At 39.2% G+C, this 12,979-nt stretch overlaps 1 protein-coding gene across 2 annotated transcripts in view; it reads left to right on the top strand.

Annotated features, from left to right (window-relative positions):
- Positions 1–12,979, top strand: part of slc39a11 (solute carrier family 39, member 11) — a 173,103-nt gene that overhangs the window by 124,159 nt on the left and 35,965 nt on the right. The window lies entirely within an intron of this gene.

The raw sequence follows: 12,979 nt of genomic DNA, 5'->3' as shown, positions 1-12,979 counted from the left end.
TGCAGTAAATGGTGCATATGGACCAAATATGACAAAAAGCATGAATGGCATTTTTAGCAAAGCTTGGGCAAAGTCAATAACAGTTAAGTTGAGAATAAACTTAAAAGGTTTGGATTTACATCCAACATATGTAGGCCAGTCTTCTTAAACTTTATCCAAGCAACTTTTAGCAAAGATTAGGTAAACCGACTGCTAGTTATTCTGCGTTTGAACCTTAAGTGGCATACAAATGACTTAGCAATTATGGCCCAAGCATTGTTGAGCAGCCCTGGACCATTTTTTTCATTCAGTACAGATGTTAAAGACTAAAAAACTGTGCTAGATCTGTGTTTGAAAGGCCCAAAGTGTGCCAAGAAAATATCCCCAAATGATTACACCACTGCCTGAATCACTGATATGAGGTGAGACACACTTTCAAGTTGTTTACTCTACCTTCTGAATGTTGCAGAAGAAATTGAGATATTGTCCAATTTTGGAATTGCAGCTTTAGTTTCCTATTCTTAGCTGACATAGGTGATACCTGGTGTGGTCGTCTGCTGTTGGAACCTATCAGGATTGGATGATCTGTGCATTCATTGGATGATTTTCTGCATCCCATGGTTCTTGAGTTACTGTTGTCATCAGCTCAAAACAGTCTGGACATCCTGTTCTCTCACCTCCAGCATCACTGAGGCATTTTCACCTAGAGAATTGTTGCTTAATGGATAGTTTTTCCTTTTTGGATCTTTCCCTTTAAACCCTAGAGATGGTGGTGCTCCATCTCATCCTAGACAGTCAACAGTTTCTGAAATTAATTTAAATCACCTTTCTTCCATATTCAGATGCTTGGTTTGAACTTCAGAAGATTGTCTTAAATGTACCTATTTCTCTAAAGGCACTGAATTACTGCCAAGAGAACAGGTGTACCTAATAAAGTGAGTGCACATTATATTCTGTTACACCAATTGCATGTTAGCCAGTGTTTAGTGATCCAGTTTTCAATACTGTGGAACTATTTTCCGTTATAATGTATTTAAATGTATGAAACTCCGTAGATTATGCTGTAGGTGTGACAAAATATTATTGAAATGCTTGTTATGGTGAGTTGGTTGATACCATAGCAGACTGAGGTTGCTCAGAGCAATGTACATTCAGTTTACTGGCTGATAAATATGGACAACATCCACCCACCAGCTGGTTATGTCTCTGTAAGTCCACTTGAACAATGGCACAAATTACTTTTAGAGCCCACTCACATAGAACTCCAATGTACAAGACACCACTGGTGCACAATAATAACTAAAACTTGCATGTCAGCATAAAACATAAGAACCCCCCCCCCCCCAGAAGGGTACATTTCTTTTCCCGAGAGCTGTTATGGAAGTACTCTAAAAATTTCAGGTGCTCTAAATTCAAACAAACAACCTTGTGGGCAAAAGCTGTTCCTCTAATCTCATTGCTGCCGCTGAATTTCCTGCTGCTGTGTTTTGGCCCAGTTCATTTCTTTTGATGAGGGACACTAACGCTTCTTCGTCTTCTATTAAGCCTCAGAGGAAGGAATCAGGCAGGTTTTGGGAAGGTGGTAGAGAAATGGATGTTCCCTGTAGAGGAAGACCAAAGGGGTAAACAGACAAATCTCAGACACTGAACTTAATGTAGTTTTTCACCACATGCGCACCTCTCTTCCTGTATTATTTACTCTCATCTTCCCTGCTCAGTGTTTCACACAGAGAGTTAAAAACCAAGAGCTTGCCCTGAACTTGTTTTCCTCCTCGTACTCCTGTTCTGCTGGACTGCGTCAATCCTGAGAAGTTTGGAGGGAACGCAAACTGCAGCAGTTAATTAGTTGAAGACATCTCTGTTAAATCTCCATGTCTTTATAGTTCCTCCATCTCAGCAGGGTTCTTAGCAACCACTGAATCAGCATGCTGTCCAACATGAAAAAACATGTGCGTCCACAACGGGGTTTTTTCTCTCACCAACTGGCTGATTGAGCTAATCTTTCCCCTTTTTCAAACTATTCTCTGTTGTTTCTCTCTGAAGCAGCACAAATAAAGACAAATCTTCCTTCAGTTTCAACTTGTAATTAGTCTTTTTGGGCGATCGTGGCTCAAGAGTTGGGAGTTCGCCTTGTAATCGGAAGGTTGCCGGTTCGAGCGAAAGTCTCGATTGTTGTGTCCTTGGGCAAGACACTTCACCCGTTGCCTACTGGTGGTGGTCAGACGGCCCGGTGGCGCCAGTGTCCGGCAGCCTCGCCTCTGTCAGTGTGCCTCAGGGTGGCTGTGGCTACAATGTAGCTTGCCATCACCAGTGTGTGAATGTGTGTGTGAATGGGTGGATGACTGGATGTGTAAAGCGCTTTGGGGTCCTTAGGGACTAGAAAAGCGCTATACAAATACAGACCATTTACCATTTACCAAAAGAAGCATTGTTCGTAATAACCCTTGAGGTAAGATAAGAAACACATTCACACAGGTGCCTTCATAAAAATAACAAAAACCTTTCCAGCACATTTACCTGCATTCATCTTATGTACACGGCTTTTCTGTCTGCAGCCATCTCTATGCTTTTAATTATTTCTCAATTTTTATTACCTAAAAGTCTTAAAAATATCATTTTTGTACAGCTTACTGGTACATTATGACACCATGTTTGTTTGTAGTCCTTCCTCACTTGTTTTGATTGGCAATTACCGGAACAGGAAAGCAAATAAATAGCAGACATTTTGTTAACATTTTAGGAAACTCGCACTGTATTGGATCTGCAGCGTATTGCCAATTAGTACCATTAAAATAATAAGTTGCAGGCAGTAATGATGGGGGAAAAGATTATAGAAAGGTGAATTAATTGCAAGGGCACTCCATGGACCTGCACATGAAGAGTAATCAATGTAAGTAGTACAAAGCCTGTTAAATAACTGTGCTGCATCAGGAGAAGCTTTGTCAAGTCTATGAAAATCACCCTACTAACATTAGTGCTTGAATATTAAATTTTAAATTACCTTCTATTAAAACACTTGTTATGCAACACTAAGTACAGCCTCACAGAGCTGCTAGCATGACTTTAAACTTGTGTAGTAATTTTCAATAGAGGCAGTGAAATAATCGTGTGCACATAAACTTGTATTCTTGCAGGAATTTTGGGAAGAACCTAAAATCATGAACTCCAGGTACAAAAATGCCACAAACAACTAGATGCTACATGGAAGTGTACTGAACATCAAATCCTTTTGTGGAACTGATATTACATCATATCAGCTATCACTGAGACTTTTTTATCTTCTTTGACGAAGCGCTGGCCTAGGCACAGGTTGAAGCAGACTGAAGTGATCTGGAACATTATTCTAACACATTAGTTTATTAGTTAATGAATCAGACGGCAGGTTCGTGAAAAATACTGTCAAACAAGCACATTTTGCTGCAGCCTGGGGTAATTTCAAATGCAATGTTTCAAATGGCTCAACAAACAAACACACAAACTGGTCCAGAGGCTGTCTAAGGGCTAGTTAAAACAAATGTGGGTGTATTTCACTGTGAGAAAAACAATAATGTGTGATAATTCAGTCAGAGATGGAGAAAGATGTGAGAAAAGGAGGGCAGGAAAGGTAAGGAGAAAGTGACCTTTGATGACTTTTGGTTATTTAAAGCTGACATCTTCCTGTAAGAGTCACAGTGGATCATCTACCTCATCGCAGCCTGTCCTCTTATTTTGACATCCATCCTCTGCATGTCTTCATTCATTAATGCAAATCATCCAGTAAACCTTCTCTGTGAACTCTTCTCTTTCTCCCTGGCACTTCCATTAATTAACATTTTTTGTCTAATATATCCACTATCCCTCCTGTGCAAATGTCCAAACCATCTCAGTATTGTCTCTCGGTGTTCATCCTGGTCCCTGCAAATTAAAATCTTAACATCATCAACTACCTTCTGTCTTTTTTCAGTACTACCATCTCCAAACCATGCATTATTAGTACATTAGCTTGTGGCCCCCTCCATGTATGGGTTCTGCATCTGCATATGTTATAGCAATGACTGGAAACTGTGTGCTTAATAGGTAGCCAATAGTATGCTGATCATGTCATGGTTTTCCGTTACTGACTGTCTATTTCTCTGCTTACTTGTTGGCCTTGTCTGCTCTGTGCCTTCTGAAAATGTTTGAAAACACAGCTACAATATAGGATTAGTGCTGGAAACAGAAACAGAGGCAGATGGACAATCAGTCTAGCAGGAATATACTATAGATGAAATCTTCTGAGGCGCTGTTGGAAAATAACTCTAGATTAAATCTGGTTTGATGTTTGCTATAGTCTCTGGGTACCACAAGCAACAAATAGAGAGAATGTGTTGTGTACTGTTGTGCTTGATTTCCTCTTCAGTTCTTAGTATTTTTATTATAATCTGCCTCATTTAAAGCCTCTGTCCTAATTATGTTTATATGGTGGGCTCCTTTTACCAGGAGCCAAGGTTTCTCCCTTACGCTGTTGTGGTTATTGATGATTTAAAGTTCAAGGAATAAATACTGATTTTAGGTAGGACTGATAGTAGACTGATATAAATAAAAGCCACTTGGTGCAAGTAAAAGTGTAATAAAATAAGTTCAGTCACCAAAGTGAAGCACAAACTGTTACAGTCCGTTTGTCGCGCAAGGCTAAATTTATTTTAACTCAAGTAATTAAAACACTATAAATGTAACCAAGAGATTCAGTTTCACTGGCACACCTGTCAATAGAAGCAGGTACACCCCAACTTTAAGCCTTGTCACTATCCAAAATGTACCCACTGGATAATGAACGAGGGTACTACCAATGCCCAAATAGTATCACTGTTTGTATCTGGCTGTAAACATGCTGTTAAAATGGACATTTTTAACATAGTTGTCTACATGGGTGGTTTCCCTTTTGGATCTACCACCAAGAGGCCACTGTTTTTATTTTGTCAGCTTTTGGCCTTGCTTTCAGCTTTTTTAGCTCCTGAGTTTGCTGCTTGATCCTGATATCAACCCAAGCAAGTACACTTACATAGTAATCCTAAGCAGAGTCAGACCATAACTGAATCCCCAATGGGATAATGAGACGTAATTCAAAATGCATTTAACTTGACCGCAGCTGAAACACAACACAAAGCACTTGCTCTGCTGTAAGGCTGAAACTCAACCATTAGTCTTGACACACTAAACTGGAGAAATTGACATTTGTTTGTCCTGATGTTATACCACCTGTTTAGGTTCTAAACTCCATAAGTAGTAAAACAAACGCTTAAAAAATGACTAGTTCAGCATTTAAAGGTAGTGCGATTTGGCAGTCAGGTGAAAATTCTGAATTATGTGTAATTGTGCTAAAGGACTTTGAAGTGATGGTAAATTAGAAAGGATAGAGTTCTCTATTCAAAGTGGCAATTATTTGGAAATCTCAGTAATCTCAGACATAACCTCCCCACTTCAACACGGTGACCATGTAAATGTCATCCTCGGGAGACCATTTACAAAATTCCATGGCAACCCATCAAATGAATGTAATAGTCTCAACCTAACAGCCTTTCCTTTTCCACCTTATGAAAAGGAAAAATTCAGACTTGGCTTCATCTGTCCCCAGTGAAATACAGTGCCTAACAAGTTTATGAGAGCACCTCTCAGAAGAACAAGAAAACATATATATTTTACCGATCTGTTAACCTAAAAACCTAAAACTGACATTGCTATTTATGGAGCAAATGACAAATTTATATATGCAAATTTGAGCCGGCACAGTGGACTTCTCTGTGAAGTCAGAAATAATATTAAACCTCTAAAGCTGTTTTTTCTGTTCAGGAAGTAAATAACTATAATATTTCAAATTATAGTTCTGTACTGAAATAATTTTGATTAAACAGCGTGTGCATGCTGGTGGTTTACAGAAACATTAAACATAATTTTGGTATTACCAATACTGTTACTTAGTGTAGCCCTGGCATAAACCTGACGTTGGACTTTGGTCTAATAAATCTGCTGAGCACTGTAGTTGTATAAGGTTCGTGCATCAGAACAGCTTTGTTTTCTGCTCATTTGTCTCTTTATCGTTTATATTGCTCTACTGAAAGATGTGCTTTGTCCTTACAGTTTAACAAAAACAATTAGGCTGTTAAAGAGCTAAAAAATGGGTATATGTTAGATGGATTGCTGAAGTATCTCTGAGGAGAAGATGCCAAGCCTAATTGGATCAATAGCCTCCGCTGTGAGCTGATGCAGTGTCACACACTGTCTCCGTATTTCTTCCTCTCACTGCTTACGTAATTAGTTGTAATGAGAGAAGACAGTTTTTCTCAGTGGAGGTGTTGATGGCTTTTTCGTGATATAGTTAATTTTATGTTCCTGCGTGTGCTGGGTGTGTGCGCACACACTCACATGATAGCCAAACAGGGTCAAACAGTTGCCTGGCAACAATGGGCAGTGAACACATGAAAGTCTGGCTCTTTAGTTCCTGCGTTCTCACAGTTTCTCTCGTTCTCCGTCATTCACCATTATTCTTTCTTGCTCTCACATGCTGTCACTCCATTTCTGTCCTGTTATCGTTCCCTTGCGTCCTCTTACTGTGCCTGTCTCTCACATACTGCTGTCTGTCATCCCAGTATTCTCTGCTCCACTTCTTTTTTAAATCAGTGGATGCGACAACACTTACATAAAGCAGTGTTCATAAAATGAAGCAGCTAAAATATTGTGCATTTTATGTCAGGAGCAGCTTTTTCTTATGCAGTAGCATCCACTGAGGCATATAAGTGGAAGGGTGAATGGGTTTTGAAAAATGTTGCACTGTTTTGACTAGTCATTAGTAGTATATTGCATGATTGCCAACAGTTTGTTATCAGTGATATGCACCTTTGCATTACAGTACATCAAGTACTATACTTCAGCCCGACCATCCATATCTTTCAGATTCAGTTTGTCTGACCACAGCTTTCCACTTTGGCTCAGACCTTTTTGAATTAGCTGTGGCACAGAAAACATGGCAGAGTTTTTGGATTGTGTTCACAAATCCATGCTAGAGCTTTAACCTGGATTTGTGGCTGGCACAGTAGTCTGTGTGTGACGGTGATTTCTGGAAGTGTTCCTGAGCCAGTGCAGTGATTTCCATGAGAGAATCCTGCCTGTTTTTGATTCAGTGCCACCTGAGGGCCTAGAGATCGTGGGCATCTTGTATTGATTTTCAGCTTTGTCCCTTGTGAGCAGTGATTCTCTGAATCTAATGATGCCATATACTGTAGATGATGATATTTTCAAAGTTCTCTCAGTTTCATGTTGATGAATGTTATTCTGAAATTATTCCACAATTTGTAGCTACAGTTTTTTGCAGATTGCTGAACCTCTGCCCATGTCTGAGATACTTTATTTTTGTACTCAGCAATGTTACTGACCTGTTGCTAGTAACTAGTACTTGGGTCCAAAGTGTTCTTCCAGCTGTGTCTTTGTAGTACCAATTCCTTTTTCATACTTTTGTTGCCTTGTCCTAACTTTTTTGAGTTGCATTACTGCCATCAAATCTATCATGAAATAATAAAATATCGAAACATTTGATATGATCTCTATTTTCTATTGTTGATAAAATTTGGGATTTTGAGATTTGCACATCTTGAAATTTGTTTTCTGTTTCCACTTACCCTTTGCACAGCTTCCTAACTTTTTTGGAATTGGTTGTTTTAAATAAGAGTAATCTGTAAAGTTACAGTAAAGTTTTATCTTTATGACACATGCCTTTTTATCCCGTCTTATGTACTTTTCTTTAAAGACAGTAGAGCCAGAAGGAAAACTGAAAAACCAGATCAAAGATCATTGATTTGTTGGACAGTCTGGTCAAAAACACAATTATTTGGAACACTTGCTACATGCTTGTCAGTGTGATGCAGTGTTGTTATTTTAGAGATGGTTTGTTACAAGCCTGCGCCTTTACTTTCTTGAAGCCTCTTGTGTGACTTTGACAGTGACACTCTGTAAATGCCACTGAAAGAGGCGACCACATAATTAATCCAAAATGATGTGGAGCATGAAGGATGGTTTTAATCACATTCGAACTACTGGCTTTATAGCTCTTAACCAACTTTGTGAGTTGACATTGCTAATTACACAACATAACCAGTGTCAAGGGTTAAAAGACACTGATGCATACTTTGAAATGCACGTTGAATTTAGTCAATCACAAAGACATTACCTGTTGAGCTCCACTGACGACTAATGGCACCTGTGAAGCCATAGAGCCATACGCTTTTTGCATGTAAAGTGTTATGTATATGCTCCTGTGCTTCTATTTTTTGGACATTTTTGGATAGCATATGTATATTTGTGCCCATTATTCTCTCAAGTGAGAACACAGTGTCCTGCTAAATGATTACAGAGTGATCTTCACACGTCTGTTGGTGTCAGCGTCAGTTTATTTACCTTTTTGCTCTTATTTTCTCCAGTTGCTGTCATGAGTTTTAGAATATTTCATACTATCCATGTTGTGTTGTGCCCTTTATTATTTATTTAGGTCTTCATCTATCGACACAAATACAAAATCCCTCCTACTGATAAAAACAAAATAAACAAAATATACACTGTCATGGTAAAAAGAGCGCACACTTTACTTCAAATCTGAGGTTTTACACTTAAGGAAATAAGAAAAATGATCTAGTTCTTACCATGTTTAAATTAGCTAACAAGTTCATTAAATATATTAGATATTTACTGGACAGATGTTTAACTTTCTTTACATGACACATGACATAATACACTGTCTCATTATTTATTGAACAATTATTAAACTCATTATTTACCAAAGTCAAAGTCAAACAGCAGAAGCAGAGTGTGTCAAAAACTAAGTACACCGCATGAGCTTGTAGAACCACCATAAGTTTCTCAAAGCTAGTGGAGATATCATGGCTCACTCTTCTTTACAAGGTTGCTTCAGGTCATTAATTATGCATAGCAGACCTGGACCTTGGATGCGTCACTGCGATGCTTTACACAGAGAAGCTCGTTTGCAACTCATTGACTACTACTAAGTGGTCAGGTCCTCACCCTTCTGCCACCATGCTTGGTGCTGATATGCTGTGTTTTTGCTAAGTGTGGCAATAATGCCCCAAATAACCTTTAATGGCTAAGACTAGAATAGGTCATGTTTTGCCCGTTTTGTAGACTCTTTACGGACATCAAGTGGCATTAGTGTATATTGGTGCACATGTATATTGAGAATGGGTGAATACTTGCCTTCTGAAAGTGTTGCTTGTATTCTATCATTTTTCCTTTTTCTGTTGCTTGTTAACCACAACTATGCCTGGCTCGTTGGCCAGCTTCTGCTCATCTCACTCCCATCTATAGAAACTAAACACAAATAATAAAAGTCCACTCTGGAAACTAACTAATAGTATAACATATATACTAATAACGAAATACAAAACTTGAGATACTTGTTTAAAAAGAAAAAAGAAAAAAAGCATATGTATGCTTGTGCAGCTAACAAAAAGTAAACAAACAATGTCGGCCTTAACGAATAAAGCCAAGTGCATGAGCCAGCACACACAATGCCAACCACTGGAGCTGGAACACCTGCATGGACTGCAGCTGCTATCAGCTACAACTGTGTTTGCCAAGTGGGTGTGTACATCATCTAATTGGCCCTCTGTGGAGAAGCATACAAGCAATAATGTCCTCCCTGTGGAGGTGTTCCCCATTTTTTGTGTGTGTTTTGTTTTTTGTTATTATTATTATTATTGTTTTGCTCATGGTGTGCTTTTCCGTCATGGGGTGTTGAATCAGATGACTGCTGACAGCTATCAAGTTTAATTGATTAATTCTGATTTAGCCATGCCCATATGGAGCTGTGACATTAGGAAAGGAGTTCACTGAATTAATTGCAAATTTAGACTGAGGCCTTTCAAAATTGAATATTTAGATCTATAATATAATGGGAATATAACTGATTTAAACAAATTGAGAAGTAACAGCTGGGCCACAACTATATACGAATGGCTGATTACAAGTTTAAGACAGGAATTACAAAGAGCAGCAATTTATAAGTTCCTGAAGTACCAGCATATTTACTCTGGATACCAAGATGGAGAAAATGAAAAGAACAAGAAAGGTTTAAGGAACAATAAATGTACACAAAGTGAAGGAACAGGCCTGCTTTGTCCAGCAGACATTCCCTTTAGTGAATGCATATCGGAGTGTTTTTTGTTCATAGTATGTGTGCATGTGTTCATCGTCTTCTTTCCACTGCCTCCTTTAGGGGTTGCCACAGCAAAAAATTGAAATAAATTGAAAGGCTCAAGTCAGGCTTAGTAACACAAAAATAATTAATAATTAAATTTTACTACAGCAAAAGAGACAAGAAAAAAAAGGGAAAAATAGAAATTGGATAAATAATGTGGTGATAAAATAAATACTATCAAAATAATTTTCTATTTAAATGAATGAATAAATAAATAAACTGTCCAAATGAAAATATAGCCTTATAATCTGTGAGTGAATTTAAACGTTGTTTCAGCAGTAAACCTTTTTTCACTGACAGAACCAGAAGTTACTCTTTATATTTGAGACAAATTAACAACAACAAACAGTCACAACAGTCCATTTTTTTGGCAAACTGCAACTCCCCTTGTATGTTCACCTCTTAATGAGACACTTGAGTCTGCCTCTGAGACACGATCAGATCCACTCTGGGTGGAATTGGGGAAAGGCTTACTCTCAGAGTAGCTTCCAGTGCTGCTCTGAGTCTGTTTCGGGCTTTGGTCTTGGATGTGGCCACAATGGAAAATCCTGATTCACACAGATATGAAGTTGTGAATGGGAGAAGGCCGTGGCTTGTGTTGGTAGCTCTCCACAAAACAGCGTGTCTACATGCAAACTGCTGTCCCAGCAATAACGAACAAAAACCAGCAGCAATGCACCATTCGCGACACCAGTGGACTTGTCTAGGTGCGAAAGAGAAAAATGGACTAGTTTTTATTCTTTGCAGAAGCTGATGCTGTCTGTCGAGGCCATGTCCGTGATACGGTCTCACAGTGTCGTTTGAGAGTGGGATGGTCAGTAGCTTTGCAGCAGCCTCTTCGATCATCTCACGGCACATATCTACAGCGGCAGGCAAAATCAACTCCTGTGCTAAAGTGAAAGACTTTGTGCCACAAGTCTTGGTATGACATAGCTAGCTTTTAAAGCACGTTTTGAGTTACCAGTCAGTGGCACAGGAGACCGTTTCTGCATCAGCAAAGTGTTTTGTTTTCTCTTGAAATATTCCACCAGCTTTCTTGCAAGCGTGGGATGTTTGGTTTTGAGATTCCGTTGTAATTTCAAAGGCTTCAGTGCTTCGTTGGGTAGCATTAGTCCACACTCCACACATTGGGCTCTCAGGTCCGCCTCGTTTCCTCCGTTCACAAACCCATATTTCAGGAAGTCAGGGTTGTACTTCCACAACAATTTTGCCTTTTGGGAGGAGGGGTTATTACTTCCATCTTCATTTTTGTGTTTTAAGAACTTCTCCATATCTTTTGCTAACTGCAAACGGCAGGCAGCGTGTCTTCTTCTGCTTGCTTATTGAGGCTGATTAAACAACTCCCACCAAGTGGTGGGAAGCTGTATTGTAACTGAGATTTTCATGGATAACAGTAGTCCCTGGTGTCTTCAATTAATAATGCCCCGCTGCCCTCACAGCCCACAGGTGTAGAACTAAAAGTTTATTGTGGCCCCATGGTTAAGAATCACTGTCCTATACTACCTCCAATTCTCAATACTTCCTCATTCCACCACTATGTCTCCTCTGTCCAGAGGGTTCACCAGATATCTTCTTCACAGGTTCCCTCTCCTCCACAGCTGTACCAGGTCCTCTGGTAACTCTTTCCTGCCACCAAGAGCCTGTCTCAACTCCACCCTGCAAAACATTCTTTCTTCTCCATGCTTAAATAATGAGTCCACTGGTTTATTGTGATTTAATTACTTCAGTGAAAAGACATTTTCTGTCTACAGAGCCCCATAAGACCATTCTGAGATGTCTCGAGTAGTTTGTTGCACATATGATATTTTTACATTGTTACACTGTGACCTTTACTGGATTCTATTATTAGTTGCTTGTGTTTCTGATCTTTAAATCAAATCCTACATTTGCAGTCTTCATAGCAGCATCAACACCTGATGCACCTTCTCTTATTTCCATTATTTATGTTGCTTTAACTTCAGTATCCTCTTCTCCACTCTATACATCCTTATCACTCTCACTCATACTTCTTCCCAGTTCTGTCTCTTTCTTTGCCTCAGTTTTGGATTCACCGTCAAGTAAACCCACCTTTCTATCTCACCTGTCTTCACTCCACCAATGCGGTATACATATTCTCTGAATTTCAAAATCGATTTGACCTGTCCCTTTCTGGTCATTTTTGCTGACAAAATCTGACAATGCATCACTCATGTTAGGCAAAGGAACATTAGCTTCTCTCTGGCTGATAATATCTGCAATCAGTGTCATCCACTGCCAGTCTAACCATAACAGATTTCTCCTCCTTTGACATGTCATTTTTTAGGTTAGTCTCGTGTCTGGATACTGGTACAATTTTCTTGTAGTAAAACTATTTAGAGCACCATTTTTTTCAAACAGAGAGGTGAGAAGACCTGATGTGAAATAACCTTTAAACATGACTTCTTTGCCCCAGAGCTCTCAGTAGCCAGCAGTGGAGCACTCTGATTATACTGGGCAGCTCCCATGAAGCTGGTAGTTGCTGGCAGGTAAATGCTCAGGACAGCAGGTGAAAAAGAGCAAGTGTGCGGGACATCACAATTTTGGGGGGGGGGGGGGGGGGGGGGGGGGGGATTGGAGTTACAGCTAGGTTATATCAGATTTACCCATGCTAATTTAAAAGAATTATTAAATAATACCATATAACATGTCCTCATTTGCAAATAAAATCGAGGCCTACTTGATAACAAATAAATAGAAATTCAGCAATTAGCTGCCTCTTCAGAGAGTTTCCATTTCACATATTATCTTGTTAGGTAGTTAGCA

Source organism: Perissodus microlepis, chromosome 8, assembly GCF_051167445.1.
Source record: "Perissodus microlepis isolate ML-2025 ecotype Zambia chromosome 8, ASM5116744v1, whole genome shotgun sequence".
NCBI classification, from domain to species: Eukaryota; Metazoa; Chordata; class Actinopteri; order Cichliformes; family Cichlidae; genus Perissodus; species Perissodus microlepis.
Note: the sequence above shows the minus strand (reverse complement) of the source record. Positions and strands in the feature narration are given on the sequence as shown.